We start from the raw sequence: 17833 nt of genomic DNA, 5'->3' as shown, positions 1-17833 counted from the left end.
AAAAGCCAAAGGAGAGCATGAGGCCCTGACTTCAAGCCTGAGGATGGGCACAGGAAATAGAAGATTCCATTTAGATCAAGGATATTTGTGTAATTTATGTGGAGATCAGGAAGCAGAAAATAGTATAGAATATAGGGCAGCAAAGCCACTTCAGATCAAATCTCTTAGGGGATAGGATGGGTGGTAAAGCAAATGTGCCCAGACCTCATGCATTAAGAGTGCTGTAGTAAGTATATGTCTGAGAGCCTTCCTGTGTGAGCCCCTCTCACCTGTTTGGCAAAGGCCGCGATGGAAGATAGGACTGAGAAGGAGTACTTTCTGGACTCTGAAGAGGAAGCAACATTGAGAGTCCTGAATCCCTTCCAGATCTTTTCTTTGGGCTGAGAGAAAACTGTTGTTTGGGAAAGTGAGTAAGTCACTCCTCTTACTTTGAAAGGAATGCATTAAGCAGAAACGTGTCTGTTTGGCAGTTCTTCTGCAGCTTGCAGTCAGGGTTTGATCCTTCACCTCCCTAGAGCAGGACTTAGTTGCAGATTTTCAGAGTATGTTCATTGGAGCCCATGGCCACCAAAGGGACCAGGATGTATTTTCAGTTGAGGTGGGCGTGCCACACAAACTAGTTCAATTTAAGTCTGTTTTACATATCCCATATACAAAAAAACTGTACTTGGAAAGTGGGTTTTAGCACTAGATGTTTAAAAAAGAAATTCTGAACTAGATTATTTTAGGTTCTGCTGTCCACATTGATGTAAAAATAGGCAAAGAACACACTCAGGTGTAGCTCCAGCTGAGTTAACAAGACAGTGAAATTCTCTCAACTCAAGGTAAAAATCATCCTTTATTGTATTTCTACTCTCTACTACAGTTAATGGTCCTTCGGATGAAATTCCTCGAATCCTGCAGGCATTGAGGGTGTTTAACCTAGACTACAAGGGTCAAGATTTTATTTTTTACACCCCCCCCCACCCCGCCTCCAGTATGTGAGACAAGCCCTTGTTCCACCAAAAGAGAGCAGTGAGTCAGTAACCGTTCACCTGAAGACAGCTGTCCTCATCAGATCAAAATGGCTTCTTATGTCCCCTGATGCCTGAGTGGTAGTAATGATAGAGAATTCTCATCAGCCTCTCTGAAAGCAGCAGTTTCCTTTATGAGGAGTGAGAACAATGCCATGCCCACTGAGGGAAAGGTGAGTTTTACAACGGCTGGGACAGGATAAGCAGTACACCCCTCAGAAACAAGATCTTCAGTGCTGATGAAGGGCACCATTTCCTGGGTCCTCTAAGTAAGAAAACGAGTGTAAGAATGAGGTATGTCACAAGCAGTTATCATACTGGTTTGGGTGGCACAATTAATCTCCACAAAACTGCTCTAGTATTGGTTAATCAGAACCATCTTTGGATCTTGGACAAACTGACTGACCTAGACAAGTTATTTTACCTTACTTTCTCACATCCAAAATGAAGATAATAGTCACACTCTCAGAGTTGCATGAAGATTAAATATTATAGGCCAGCTATTAAAGCAACAAAATTATAGACATTTTTTTTGTCTGTCGTGGGGCCTGAACTCCAGACCTGGGCACAGTCCCTCAGTTCTTCAGCTCAAGGCTAGCGTTCTACCACTTGAGCCACAGCGCCACTTCTGGCTTTATTCTTTTTGTTTATGTGGTGCTGAGGAATCGAACCCAGGGCCTCAGGCATGCAAGGCAAGCACTCTACCACTGAACCACCATCCCAGCCCCTAAAGTTCGTTTTTCGACATAGCGTCTTGTACATCTCATTGTTGCAATGGGTCAGCCTGTATCCCTATTTAAACAATCTGGTATTTCCACATTTTTTGACATTAAAAACCTGAGAAAACCTCTATTTTTGTTTACTGATCTCTCTGCCCTTTTCAGGGTGGGTATTAATTAATCAAATGATACCCCCAACTCCAAAATGGCCAGAAAACAGCTTCATAGATTTGAACCAGTATATCGCTACTAGCCCTATGAGGTGGGAAGCTATGGGAATTCCCAAATCTTTAGAGGCTATCATAGAAGCAGAGTTAAGATACTTGTAAAAACTTAACATGTAATGACAAAACCAACCTCAACAGACTGTGCCAACAGGACAGTGACTTAGGGAGATGCCAGAAGAGGAGGATACCAGGGGCGAGTCTAGAGCTGCAGCATTGATCCACAATCTTGCCCAAGCTGTTTAGTTCACTTCAGCTTGCTGTACTGTGTAAAGGAAATGATTATAGTTCTCCCCCACCACTGCCCAGGGTATCTGTGAAAGGAGCGCAAGTCACTGGAAGCATATCATGATTGGGAATTGCAGCTGATATTCTAAGTCCTGTCCTGGGTTTTGTGTAAACAAAATCACTGGCATCGGCATTGTTGAATTCATCTAGCTCTATCATCCTGCAAAATTGGGAAAGGAGTGCCTCAAGGCAGAAACAAAACAAGCCAGGCTGGTGATACCCTGTCCCAATCTGCAAGGCTGCAAACAAGCGTTTTCTCTGGTCTCTTTTTTTTTTTAATTTAATTTTATTTTATTTGTGAACATACCGTACAGAGGAGTTACAATTACATGGGCAGGATAATGCGTACATTTCTTACCAAGCATTGCAGCCTCCTCCTTTGTTTACCCTTCACATCCCTTCCCAGCCTCCCCCCTCCCCCCCTTCTCTGGTCTCTTATTTCTACCTAGATTCTCCTGAGAGCTGTTTATTTATTCAACTTATTTACTTATTTAATTTTCCTAAAACATAGCTTCAATAGTGTGCTCATTGAGGAAGCATGGAATGCCAGTGTAACCTATTTTTTAAAATCCTGTGATTTAGAAGTACTTGGACCAGTGGTGGTAAATAAAAACAATGTATCTTAAATGGAGAGGAAAACAAGAAAAAAATTAAAAGGATGGGGGGCTTTCTGATTATAGGTCTGAGTCAAGTCTCTCCAGCTGTTCTTTACCCCAACCTTTAAGACATCCTAACTTCATGTCACAAGTTGGTTATTCGAAGAGGAATGGGAATGTTTATTTTAAGTTGTTGGGAAGATTAAATGTGATGATATATGTGAAGGGCCTAGTTTAATACTGACACGTAGTAGACATTCATCCATTTAGCAAGTATTTATGGAGCAATCTACCGTGTACCAGACTAAGAGAATAAGTGAATACCATAGTGATCCATGTCTGGAACAAAAGTATGTTTTCATGGGGAACTGTGCACCGCCATCTATTTCATGCCATTTTCTATTGGCTAATCCTTACTGTAGAGAGCTACTTTCTAGTTCTGTATATTGTAAATAACAGTGCTTAGTCTCCCTTATTTATGGATTGCTTTCTGTAGATTTAGTTACTCCTAATCAAATATAGTCCGAAAATATGCCATGGAAAATTTCATAGCTTGAGAAAGACCACAGTCACATAATTTTTGTCAAGATTATAAATGTTCTCTTAGTTATCATTGCTCACCTCTTGTTATCAACTCTATCATAAGGTATGTATGGATGTTAAAAAAAAAACCATAGTATTTCTAGAGTTCTTTACTACCCCCTGGTTTTAGGTGATTTGCAATATCCCCTAAAGGGAGTTATCAAAGAAATAGTTCTTGTCTATAAAAGTATAAGTTATGGAGCACTGACTGAAAAAAGCTGAGCTGCACCTTGCATGTGCTTATTCATTTCAACCTTCCCAACTTTCAATGTGTCTGTTATTTGGATTTTCTTTTAGCCAGTTGTAGCATCTAACCAGATCACTCATTAGTAAGCTTGAAGAAAATTGAAAATGTGTATTTATTTTTGTATTTGCATAAAGTCATGATTTTAACCTTTTATGAAAAAATGCTCTTAAGCCTTGGTAGTTTTAAAACATTTTTTTCTATTTATGTTTTCTCAAATAATTCTACTATACTAACATTTTTCTTATGCCTTTCTTATGCTTAAAGGACACTATATTCTAACAGATTTTCTCCCCAGTTATTTCAACAGCTAAGAACACATATACTTTCGGTTTGCGGGGAGTTTTGTCTGTTTGTTTTGGGAGCAATATTAAGGATTGAAATCAGGGCCTTGTTCTCTAGACACTACCACTTGAGCCATGCCTCTGGCTCTAAAACATGTTTTAGCCCACCAGTGTTCCAGATCTTTTTGTAAATTTCCTATTAGAATTTTTGATAATTGAATTATGTCCAGAAGGCCCTTGCTATTTTTTTTGTGGCAGATAACTTTTATCAAAGATTGCTTGTATTAACTCTCTTCAGAAGCATTCTTAAAAGGAAGTAAGATAGTCAGAACACTGGAGAGGCATATTAAGATACATAGATTAAAATAATCAGATTAGGCTTGGAGAAGACATAGAAATGCATCTGTTCTTCTGTGCTTGCAAGATTCTTTCCCTAGCTTTCTGAGACTAGGCTGGGAATGCTGATGAGGAGGCTCTACTGGGACCAGGTGTAAGCTCACAGGCAGCCTTCGGATTCCCTTTTATGCACAGTTATAAATCTTTTCAGGTTGGCGGCGATTGCAGCCCCTGGCTGTGTCTTGTTCTCTTCCTATGGTGGTGCTAAGTTGCCTCAACTCCTTTGGCTTCAAATCCTCCTTCTGATAAGGGCTCTTTCTCCTGCCAACTTTAAAGACTTATTTCATGGATGAAGTGCTCAGAACTTCCCAGAATATAAAATATTTTTAAAAGTTCTCTTGAATGAATGTTATAAAGGGTTTTTTGTTGTTGTTGTTAAGTCTACTTCATGGAACAACAATGGGTATCTTTTAGATGTCTGCAGGAGCAGTTATCTTTTGAGGATCCTTGCAAATGGTCTGTATTGATGTGTCACATTGCCAGATGCTCTTACACAAAATAGTTAAGCACCCCCTGGTCTTTTTGTGTGCTTCAATTGTTGCCCAGTTGTACCTCTTTCCCCCTTTTAGCAGTATTCCACTGAGAGGTAGAACCCTAAAATTTGTCAGCTTTGTTTCTGCTATTGAATAAAGGGAAATCATTTTGTGGCTTTCATTTCTTTGGAATGTGGCTGAATGCATTTGCTAGCATTGCTTGGTTCAGTGCTGATTTTTCTTGAGCTTTTGGTTTTAGCCCTTTATCTTTCCCAGTTGTCTTCTTTTATTATGGTTAGAGCTCCCCACAGAGACAGTGGGGTGTGTAGTTAACAAATGTCAAAAAAGTAGAATAATTACTTTATGTGATGTACCTAGGAGAATACTTAGTGTAATCCTTTATAGCCAAATAAAATGTAGATATATTTAACTGCCACAGTGCTTCACCTGTACATATTCTTGCCTTCATTGTTCATCCCTGTGGATATTGTGTTCTATTTTCCTCTATCTTTATATTTTGTGTCATTTCATTTCTATGTGAACTACACACTTTATATAATATATTATGTATAGTATATCTATATAGTAATGTTCCTGGCATCAATAGGGCAAGAGTTATTTTGCCTGAGTCTGTAATAGCATTTATTCATCATTGTTAACCCTTTTTGGTAGAAAGCTTACAAACTTCCTACTTACTAACCTAAAGAATATTCCTCAGCATTCTTATACTGATAGTACTAAACTTATTTTACTTGATGATTTTGGGATGATAATAGGCTTCTTAGTGTTAGAAATGGTTTTAAGGGTCAATTTTAAAATTAGAAATAAACAGGATTTAGAGAAAATTAGACATCAATAATCAGCTTCATTTTTCTTCTGGCTTGAGTATAGATTCTAATTTCTTTTTTTTTAATTTAATTTAATTTTATTTGTGAACATACTGTACAGAGGAGTTACAATTACATGGGCAGGATAATGCGTACATTTCTTACCAAGCATTGCAGCTAATTTCTATAGAAAACCTTTCTTAGCTTTTATTTAAAGCATAAGTCCTATCTGTGTAGCTCTCAGGATAGGAGTTAGGGTTACATTATCATGTTAGATTATTAGTTAAGAAATTTATTACTCTTCATGCTGAGAGTTAACTGAAACACATCCTTAGGCCCTGTTTAGATTCTCAGGTTTGAAATCCTTACTGAAGAAAGCCATAGTGACTTCCACCATTACAGATTCTTTCTTCCAGGCTATAATGGAGCTATGGTGCTATCTCCAAATACTCTCTTCATCCATGTAGACTGTTGATTGGCAATCACAAAATGCTTCTATCCAAAGTCCTTCTTGATAGATGTTATTCCCTCTGGTATAACAGCATAGTACAGACTGTGAAGCATTTTATCCTCACCTCATCCATCCACTGCCTCTTCCTCTACCTTTGGGAGATGTTATCTTCTACTCTTCTGTAAGCAACATCTTCTAAATCTGCTTTAGCCAGACAACTCCTACATTCAATGGATATTTGGTTCATCATTTTCCTTCTCTGATCTTCAGTCTGGCTACACTGGCTTTATTGTGTGTTCTAAAACAGTTCCATTTTGGCTCTTTGAGCAACTTATTTCTATTCATTTCATTTATTCATTAAACTATAGTTTATTCATTGCTTTTCCCAGGCAGAACACTATACCAAAAAATTTACTCTATACACTCTTCTACTTGAGAATGAATCACCCTGATATACATTATAGCAGGCCAGAGATTAATTTCAAAAACTGAAATCTTACAGGGTTCATGTTTTCTGACTACAACAGGATTAAATTAGATATCATTAGCAAGACACTGAGAAATGCCCATATGAAGTAACTACTTGGTAAAGAAAAAAATCACACAAGAAGCCAGAACGTATTTTGAACTAGATTATAATAGAAACATTCCAACATTGTATGATACAACTACAGCAGAAGAAATATTCCATGAAATACCCATATTGGAAAAATAGAGAGAGATGATATCAATGAATTAAATTTCCATCAGAATAAGGAGATGGAAAGAAATAAGTTTAACAGCTTAAACCAACGAAACAAAACATCACAAGAAGTTTACAAAGATCGTAGGAAGATGAATAGAACTGATGACAATCATGTTAAGCAAAATAAGCCAAACTCATGTTTTCTCTTATATTCAAAATCTAAATTAAAATAAGAAAGAAATAATAGTAGAAGGGAGACTATTTGAAAAGAAGAAGGGGACCTGGGGGGAGGAGGGACAGGATAAGATAATGGGAGAATATGAAAATGATCAAAGTACATCATATACATGTATGAAGATTTCACAATGAAACCCACTATTTTGTACAATTAATATGTGCTAATAAAAGAATAGGTAAGGGCTGGGAAGGTGGCTCAGTAGTAGAGCGCTTGCCTTGCATGCATGAGGCCCTGGGTTCAATTCCTCAGCACCACATAAGCAAAAAGATAAAAGCCGGAAGTGGCGCTGTGGCTCAAGTGGTAGAGCACTAGCCTTGAGCTGAAGAGTTGAGGGACAGCGCCCAGGCCCAGAGTTCAGGCCCCATGACCAGACCCAAAAAGAAAAAGAAAAAGAAATGGTAAATTTTTAAAGCAACCCACCTTAGGTATTTTTTTTCTCTGCAATAATAACCTGAAAATGCCACAGAGGTCCTATAAAGAAAGACATCATTTGGAGTATCACTACCAACAATTAGTATGGATTTCAAAGATGAGTTAAACTGCAGAAATTATTTTTCAAGTGACATATGGTTGCCAGCTTTGTACTTTATCCATTAATATCTTTAAATTAAGACTTATTCTTATCCCCATTTTAGAAAGCAATAGAATTTTAACAACACCTCCTTCCCCCAAATAAATCCTCAAGATTTAAAAAAATAATAAATTTTGCTTTAAGAAAAAGTGTACATTTCTGGGTGCTGGTAGCTCATGCCTCTAATCCTAGCTACTCAAGAGGATCTGAGGATCACAATTCAAAGCCAGCCCAGGCAGGAAAGTCTGTGAGATTCTTATCTCCAATTAACCACCAAAAAACTGAAAGTAGAGTTATGGCTCAAAATGGTAGAACTCTAGCATTGAGCAGAAAAGCTCAGGGGCAGTGCCCATGACCTGAGTTCAAGCCCCACAACTAACAAATTTTTCTCTCTCACACTTTCATCATAGAATATGACCACTTTGTAAATTAGCATAAAGAAACCACTGTTCCAAGGGAAGATTCATTGATATTCTACATGCAGGATTTATTTAATATCAGTAATAGTATTTGACAGAGTAAAAGTAGAAGTCATCACCAGTTAAACTATTTGTTTCATGAACTAGAGTATTAGAATCAAAAGAATCATTGCACTGTGGAGGAGTCCTGTTTTAGACAACCTCTGTCATCTTTAATAATGCCTGTTGTGTCTTGGAGGCTATCTATGTGTGGCATCTCTACTGAGAACCCAGTGTACCTTACAAGCAGATGCCTGCCAAGTACCTGGAATGGCACCTGGAACTGTTCAACATTAAAGAATAGGAAGCTCTCCTCAGCATGTAACATCGGCAAGATCTCCATGTCAGCTTTTTGGAAAGATTAGGCAGTTACACATGGAAAATATTTAGAATAATGCCTGACACATTATGGGAGGTCCATAAAAATTTTCTGGCACCGTCATTACTAGTCTATATTTAGTTAACTGATAAGTATTTGATAAGTAAGGCCATGTGCCAAATACTGTGCTTGATGGAAATAGATATCTGTCCAAATACAAGTGAGATAGACACAGAGGAAATCATTGACGCTTCAGTGTCAGACTACAAGGAACCTCTTCCCGCTCCCATTTGTTTTCACAAGAATAGAAGAGTCCCAGTGCAAATGTGATTCATATGGGAGCACACGACTTTTGAATTACTAGAAAATATTCAAAGGTAAGTCACATTGCTAAGGAAGAAGACCCATTTGCGTGACAAGTCAAGTAGGTGGCCATGCAAATTGAGGGACTAGAATGAAGGTCATGTAGTAAGGGACTCAATCTACTTACACACATTCAACCAGATCCAGTTTGTCCTCCATTATTCTACCTCTGTCATCTTGTCTGAGGTTGTCACGTGATATTAAATCAGATATGACCAACGGCCTCTATCCTTTGGTCAGTTTCTGAATGCTAGGCTTTCTATTCTGTTCTGTCAGAGAAATTAAGTCACTTGTGTATGATGTGCTTTGAGAAATCACTATTTGCTTTTTGGCTCTTATTTCCATTTGATACCATTTTTGTTGATGATGACTGTTAATTTCTTTGTCAGTGGGTTTTGTTTGGATTTTGTCTGTTTTAAGGAAGTGCTAGAGTCAGTTTATGTTATTGGATACCCTCTATCTTTGTTTCTCTCCCATCTTTTTCCTGTTTGGAAGTTAATATGCCGTGCTCCCTTCCTGGTAAGTCAGATTTCCCATCCTTGCTGAGTCCTAGACTGCATGTGTAAGAATCTCTGTAACTGTATTTTATTGGGGGAAGCAGAGATTAGTTTCTTAGAGGCAGTCAGCTAAGTGGACCATTGACTCTCTTCCTTTAGTTGGCCTGATGCAATATCTTACTGATGGAGGATACTGAAGCCTGCACGTGGAGAGCTGAATATGTGTGTGTGTATGTGTAAATATACATACATATGATCATCTGGCCTGTTTTGATGAAATGGCATTGCCTTCAAGAGGTCTTGGACATGAGTTGCACAAGTAGGATACATCTGTAATCCCAAAAGCCTGGAGAATGCTGAGGCAGAGGATTATAAGTTTGAGACCAGCCTAGGCACGTAGTGTGATCCTGTCTGTGGGAGGAAGATCTTGGCCAGCATGGTAGGGTATTTTGTTCAAATTTCCACATTCCCTGTTAAGATTTTCGTTGGAGCTATTTCCACTTCCCATGTTAAAATGTTTCTGCCAGGTTTTCCATTATGATAGTTACAAAAGACTAGAGAAAAATAATGGACTCTGGAAGCTTGTGACAGAAACCATTCTACTGATGGGTCATTATATGTGGCCTATGCCAAGTCCAGGTTCCATTTTCTCTAAAATATGATTATGTTAACACACCTGGTGATAGTTGTTCTTACTATTTATCTGTAGCTGTATGAACGCAATACAAAATTGTGTGAAGGAAAACACTTTCAAATAGTAAAGAATGATATAAACATGTACTTTTCTGTGCGTTATTTTTGTTTCCATTATATAAAGAGAGGATCTCAGCTATCTAATTAACATTCTAATACCTGACCACTTCAATTTTTCCATACCACCAAAAGTTACATGCCAAAATTGCATCTCTGAGTAGTATATGTTATTAAGTTATAGTATGTAATAAGGTAAAATAAACACCCTCCCATCTCTATATCATATATTTAATATCACTTGTTCTCAAGATATTTCCCTTGTAACCCAAAGTATAAAGGATTCAGATAATGTGGCTATTTCCCTTCCTTAAAGTATCATCATGTTGAGGAACACCTTATCCTTTCAAAAATACTTATGGAAGGAAACCATGTCACCTTTGTTTCTCTGGGTCTGGCTTATTTCACATCATATAATTTTTTCCAAAACTTTCCATTTCCTTACAAATGGTACAATATCATTCTTTCTAATAGATGAATAACATTTCATTGTACCTATACCACATTTTCTTGATCCATTTTCTTGATCATTGAAGGCATCTGAGCTGATTCTATATCTTGGCTGTGGTGAATAGTGCTATGGTTGTGCTGATGGCTTTACTGTAAAAAAGCTTACAGGCTTTCCTCCATTTGTGGTAGATAAAATGTACCGATAAATCTATAAGCTCTTTATGGAGAACTCACATAGTATCATCTTTTAAAAAGACTGTCAAAACCCAATAAAATCATACAAGAAAATGAGTACATCTAAGAAGGGCTAAAGTGGTAAGCAAGGGGAGAATGGTAGACAAATGTAGGGGAGAAGAATGTAGTAAACAATTTATTTATATACCACAAAATTAAGAAAAGGAAGGGAAGTTATGAGTTGAAGGGGGTTAAGAATGTTGAAGAAGTGACACTGATTACGATGTATTCATAAACTGCTTTGTTACAGGGCACCTCCTTTGTACAATTACTTAAAGATAATAAAACTTTTTAAAAACATATTGATCAAGTGTTTGTATAGTAGTCACCACAGTCAGTATTTCTCCTATATTGTTGAATTGATTCTTTACAATAGCAGGAAGATGAAATGAGAACTCAGTTTTTCTTCTATCATACAAACCGATTTAGTAGAGTCTGGGCTGTTTGAATCCTCTACAAGGTGACTGATGGCATCCTAGAAGCTCAATGTGAGCCCAGTGGAGAAAAAAGGCAGAACTACATACTAAAGAAGAAACCAAAAGGGAGCCATGTTGATGAGGAAATCTCCTTAGAAGTGGCCAAATTTAGCCTGTGTAAAATTTTAGAAGATAAAGCCCTCCAAGTGTTACGCAATTAAGTTTGGCTCCAGAAATGTAAGCGCCTTTGAAACCTGATTTGACCACTTCCTATCAGCTTCAGACTCTGCCTCTTCATATACTTGTGTAACCTGAAGGCACTGGAGTTTCTGAGCCTAGAGGAAGGAGCAGCGAAGGTGAGACTAAGTCAGAAAGGGAGAGTGAGGCCCGCACTACAGGAGAGTTTGATGTTCTTTGATACCAGTTAATGATATGACTTGGTTAGTCATGAGTAAAGGGTTCATTTCAATGTAAAAATCAAGCAAATCAAGACCTCTGAAACTCCTGAATAATTCTCCTACCTGTCTTTAGTTTGTTCCCCTTCCCAGGCTTTCCAAGTGGTTTCATACCTAATCTACTTTCTCCAAAGTCTCCTTGTCTCCCCATGGCAGTCAATTTCCCTGACCTTTCCCTAAAAGATTATCTCCATCTTGACCCCTTCTTCCCCATTTCTTTCACGTGCCAGTAAAAAGATGCTCTTCTCCCCTTCCTCCTCTCATAACAGAATTGTATTTTCCCCCTCTCTTCTGGGCGTTCCAACTTCCTGTGTCCACTTTTGCATTTCCGTTTGAAAACATAACTGCATTCTGTCCATGTCCCCTCCTGTTTGTACTACCATCCTTCAGGCCTGTGTTTTCATTCTGCTGGTCAGCAGGGGCCCTCCCTCCTAGGCTCCTGGCTCATAACTTGAAGCAAGTATCTATCTTTCTGTCTTTTAAACGCCAGCTTAATCAGATCTACATCCCGTATACCAAGACTTAATTCTTGAAGATTTAATTCTTGAGCTTCGTACATGAGGTCTTTTCTCAACTCTGTTTTCAGCCATTCCCCTTATATATAGTTCTCTTATTCTTGACCCAGTGGCTCCAAGAGAACTGATTCCACTTACCACTCTTCCTTTCTCTTCTTGACTTCTCCTAAGGGAACTTGCTTTTTGAGGCTCTTTTCTTTACACTTCTGCTGTCATACTCATCGTGTGATCTGAAAGTTACACGGTTGTGTTTATCTCCCTCCTACTAGTCCAGAAAATACTAAAGAGTAGAAATAGGGTCTTCTTTGTCTTACTCTCCTTAGCTCTGTTAGCCCAGGGCTTGGCATAAAATAGGCATTTAATAAGTGTTGATTGGATTAAACTGAGTTTGTTCTTCCTTTGATCGTCTTAGCACTGAACTTAAAGTCTTTTGCTTCATTTCTGTTGATAAGGACACTTTGATTAGTCCTTCACTGTCCTGATTTGCCTCACTTTCATAAGGCTCATCTGATACTTCCTATCTGCAGCTTCTTATAATTACATTCTATTGATGTTCAAGTCTGTCTCCCTGTCTCTTTCTTGAACAAGTCCCATTTTGCTTTTTTAAAGAACTCTTATTTGGAATCCAAAATGCCATCCTTCAGTGTGCTTGACAGACTCCAATTTTTGCGATTTTCTAAATCTCAAATTCCTTCAGGCAGCTCTTCACATCCTATTCTGGTAGACTGTGTCTAGTACCCTGCGCAGATCAAGAGTTATTGTCACAGTACTATGATAACATTCACTTTGCTGAAATTTAAGTCAGGTGCTGTTTTGTTGGGTAGAAAGAACTTTCCTTTATTTGAAAAGCTTCTATTTGGGATAGTTGGGAAGAAGCATGAAACTGTCAAACCATAATAGGGATAATAAAGCGCTGATTTGAATGCTTCACAAATAATTAATGCAATGCAAATATAGCTTATCATTTCAGCTACCCAAACGTCCAAATTTTGATGCTATCTTGGTACATTTTGGTTGTGTAAGACCCTATAAAGTTGCCAATGTTGACCAACAAAATGTCAGTTTCAGAGGGTTTTAATATACTATGGAATATACTAATGGAATAATTCATCCTGTTTAAGTAAAGTACATAACAATAGTAAATAGAAGCTTAATATTTATTAGACATTTCCTATGTGCCACACACAATTTAGCATTTTCCATTAACTTCATAAGACTCCACGACTTCTTATCCTTTCTCTTCACATATAGAGAGAGATGATATGTGGAAGTCTTAACTTCCCCAAGCTTACACACATAGTAAGTGGTTGGGAACTTTATGTTAGGTAGGGCATTTGACTATAAGACCAGTTGGGCTCTGTCACAGTGATTGAACTCTATCTCTGTGGTATGTGAACGAATAGGGTAGCTGTGTTCTAATAAAACTTTATTGCAAACAAGTGGCACGTATGCTATAGTTTGACAAATCCTGTGCTGCTCTTCTCTCTGCCCAAATCTGTTTTGTCAGATTTTATGAAATACAAAGTTCATTAATTGTAAAAACCTGTGCTATATTATTTTCCTTTCTTATATATTCAGAGTAGGAAAATCATAAGCTACACACACACACACACACACACACACACACACACACACACACACACACACACACACACACACACACACACACACATGTAAACTTCCCTTCATTAATTTTAACTCCCAGAAATTATCACTGATATAAACACTTTCTGTTGACTTTTTAAAAATATTTATTGCTGTGCAAACATTTATTATACATATACTTATTGCTAAAAAATGATGCTATCCTAAGATAATATGGCCTATTTACTACTTAAAAATATGTCAGTACATTTCTATATCACTTGCTTAAAGTACTTTTTTTTACTATTTTAGTTATTCTCTGGGTGTTATACATATGTCCACTTTCCATGTAAGTTATATGTCTGGTGTCTTTTGCTTCTCTACCCCACCTACCCTTCCCTGGATTCTTAAATTATATTCTGTCCTGGATTCTTAGATTATATTCTGAATTCATCCTCCTGATCCTTAACCACACACAAAGGGCATGTGTAATCTCAGCACCCTAAGACCCTCAATCTTTATGTGATAGTTCTCAGTGATATGACCAACATTTTCTTTTTCTAGCGTTTCTCCCTCTTCTGTTGATGAGATTTCTTCTCCTTTACCACAGTTGTGACCAGCCACAGTAATAAAACCAGCTTGTAGGTAAATGAGCCTCAGAATAAATCATACCTCTCTGAGTTCCTTCCACTGTCCTCTCTGTACATGCCACTCTGGGGGATGGTGTAATTTCCTTGAATATTTTCTGTCTGTCTACCTCCTTCCCCAAGGCTCCTCCAAAAGAGAAGCTTTGCACAGCTTTTCTTAAATTCATTAAATTTTCAGCATCTTTCCCCAGTGGTTGGTCCGCAGCAGGTAACCTAAGCCATGAGGACATTAGAATTCCTTCCAGGGGAGGACGTACTGTGAGTGGTTTCTAAAGGTCGCATGTTGCACAGTGTCCTTCTTTATAAATCTTTCAGTGGATGGTGAAGCAGATCTCTTGGAGGTGGTGTTGGAAGGGGGGCTGCTGTAGTTATCCAGGATGATCTTATTCCCAGTTCTTCCATTTTGTAATAAATTCAGTGATGATCACTTGAGCACATATTAAAAGGGGAGCAAGGATTTACTTTCCTCTGTAAAATGGGTTCCCACTAAGTCCAAGTCATCAACTCACCTGTGTCCAAACAAACGCAGGCAGCTACAGAGTACATGAAGGGGTGACGTGGCAGCTGGGTGCAGACACACAACAAACGCTGCTATGGGATATACAACTGAAGCTGGTTCCTTTCTCCAAACAATTTCCTGACTGTGTTTGGTTAACTATTCGGAGGATGTCCTCAGGATCTCATAAGTTTTGTTATTCATAAGAAATTTCCCACAGAGATTTGTATCACACTTGAAATTTATAAAGTGATATTTCACACATATTATCTAATCTCAGAAGCCCTGTGGATAGAATGGTAATGTGAATCTCTTTTTAGATGAAGAACCTAAAACTCAGATATGTTAGGTAGAAAGGGAAGAAAGGGACAGAAGAAAAGAAGGAAGGAAAATAAGGAAATAAGGGAAGAAGGAAGGAAAGAAGAAGAGGAGGGAGGGGAAAAGGGAGGGAGGGTGGGGGAGAGGGAGGGAGGGAGAGAGGAAGGAAGGAGGGAGGGAAGGAAGGAAGGAAGGAAGGAAGGAAGGAAGGAAGGAAGGAAGGAAGGAAGGAAGGAAGGAAGGAAGGAAGGAAGGAAGGAAGGAAAATCGACCCAGATTAATGGCCAGGAGATGGCAGTACTGATCTCTTCTGACACCTAAAGCTAATTTTTTTTTTCCTCAAATACAAGGAAAATCTTGACTTCTCTACTCTGAGCCTTTTGCCTTCATTAAATAATCAGCATAGTAATATTTACCTAGCACAAAATTAACATATACTCCTAGTTTGCAAATGATTGGTGAACATTTTTTATACCAAGGAGGTTCAACACTGTGGGATGATATATTGATAGAGATATAGATATGTGTGTGTGTGTATATTATACACACACAGGTAATAGCATTCAAATTGTTTTTAATAGTGAATACTAATCCATCCCGGCCTTTTTGTGTGTGTGTGCCAGTCTCGGGCTTGAATTCAGAGACTGGACACTGTCCCTAAGCTTTTGTGCTCAAGGCTATAGTGCTCTGTCACATCACCACTTCCAGTTTTTTGGTAGTTAATTGGAAATAAGAATCTCATGAACTTTTCTGCTCAGGCTGGCTTTGAATCATGATTCGCAGATCTCAGTTTCCCAAGTAGCTAGGATTACAAGTGTGAGCTACCAACTCTCAGCTTCAACTGTATTTTTTTAACATAATTGCAAAATATCACAGACAGACGGGCTAAAAACAACAGAAAAACATGCATTTTAGTGATATGTCTCCTTGATTTGTTTTGGATTTTATACTGGCAAAAGTGTTTTATAGTTAAATAACTGTCCTTGTCATTTTTTTCTACTTTAACTGGTTGGTTTCCTTTCTGGGTGTTTTGGTAAACTGTATTCCTTCCTGTCATTGTTAGCTTACATATTTGAGTTGGTGTTTCTTTGAAATATATTTATAAGCAAAGAGAAGGGCTGGAAATGTGGCTTAGTGGTCGAGTGCTTGCCCAGCATGCATGAAGCCCAGTACCACGTAAACAGAAAATGCCAGAAGTGGTACTGTGGCTCAAGTCGTAGAGTGCTATTTGCTCAGGGACAGGCCGGGTGCTGGTGGCTCATGCCTGGAATCCTAGCTATTCTGGAGGCTGAGATCAGAGGATCGAGATTCAAAGCCAGCCCAGCAGAAAAGTCCATGAGATGCTTATCTCCAATTAACCACCAGAAAACCAGAAGTGGCGATGTGGCTCAAGTGGTAGAGTGCTCACCTTGAGCTGAAGAACTGAGGGACAGCACCCAGGCCCAGAGTTCAAGCCCATGACAATAAAAAAGAAGAAGAAGTTCAGGGACAGTGCCAAGGCCCTGAGATCAAGCCCCAGAACTGGCAAGAGAGAGAGAGACAGAGAGACAGAGAGAGAGAGAGACGGAGAGAGACACACAGAGAGAGACAGAGAGGGAGGGAGAGAGAGACAGACAGACAGATAGAGAGGGGAGAAGAGAGAAGCCGGACACCAGTGGCTTACGCCTGTAATCTTAGCTATTCAGGAAGCTGGGATCTGAGGATCAGGATTCTAAGCCAGCCCAGGCAGAAAAGTCCATGAGACACTAATCTCCAATGAACCAATCAAAAACCCAAAGTAGAGGTTGGGCTCAAAGTGCTAGAGAGCTGTCTAGAGCAAAAGAGCTCAGAAACAGTACCCAGGCCCTGAGTTCAAGCCCCACAACAGACAGAGAGAAAGAGAAAAAGAGAGGGGGGAGGGGGGGAGAGAGGGAGAGAAGGAGAGAGGGAGAGAAGGAGAAAGAAAGGAAGGAAAAACAGTAAAATGAACCTACAAGTAGATCTCGTTCATGTAAGAGGTATCAATATAAGTAAATGTTGTACAAAGCCATACCCAGTTCAGAAGTTGATAGATGTATGGTGCTCAATTTGAAACATCATAATTTTTTTAAAGTGTTACAAATACATCAGATTATAGGAGTTGGCTCCTGCATGGAAAACATCAGGATTGAGTGAGTGGCAGGAGAAAAGATAGAGATAAAGAAACAAGCCAGCTGGAAATGTCGTCGGCTCTGTGCTTGCCAAGAAGATCAGGGCAGCTTGTACAATTGACAGGGGACTCAGATTCCTTATAGGCAACCTCAAGGAATTTGAACAAAAAAATACTTCTCAAGGATGCTTTAACAGCATCATTCTAAATTGGCCTTTCAGCAATTGAATTTATCAAATAAACTGTTGTTAATAATAGGTTATTGTGCAAGGTGGCACCATGAATTGCACGACTCACTAATTTAACTAATTCTGTTTCCGTACCCTTTTATATGGTTACAGTGTGGGAAAATAATAACATTTCTCTTCATTGCAAATATTCTGTGGTTTGGACCTTTCATATTTTTAAGAGATTTTCTTTTCTCTATCTTGCCATTTGTCTACTTACTGAATTTCTTATAGTTATCTCTATTGAAGTTTAATTATTTACTGATTAACTAAATAATTTGTAATTTATTATAAATTGCTAATTTACAAATCATTCATTACCTACTAATTGCTCAATTATCTTTAAATTAGTGTTCCTTAATTTACTCAATAAACATTTGCTGAG

At 38.5% G+C, this 17833-nt stretch overlaps 1 protein-coding gene across 5 annotated transcripts in view; it reads left to right on the top strand.

The window, feature by feature from the left end:
- The window catches only part of Samd12 (sterile alpha motif domain containing 12), a 401118-nt gene that overhangs the window by 172967 nt on the left and 210318 nt on the right, over nucleotides 1–17833 (top strand). The window lies entirely within an intron of this gene.

The sequence above is a fragment of the Dipodomys merriami genome, unplaced genomic scaffold (genome assembly GCF_024711535.1).
Source record: "Dipodomys merriami isolate MVZ:Mamm:240054 unplaced genomic scaffold, mDipMer1.0.p SCAF_4, whole genome shotgun sequence".
NCBI classification, from domain to species: domain Eukaryota; kingdom Metazoa; phylum Chordata; class Mammalia; order Rodentia; family Heteromyidae; genus Dipodomys; species Dipodomys merriami.
Note: the sequence above shows the minus strand (reverse complement) of the source record. Positions and strands in the feature narration are given on the sequence as shown.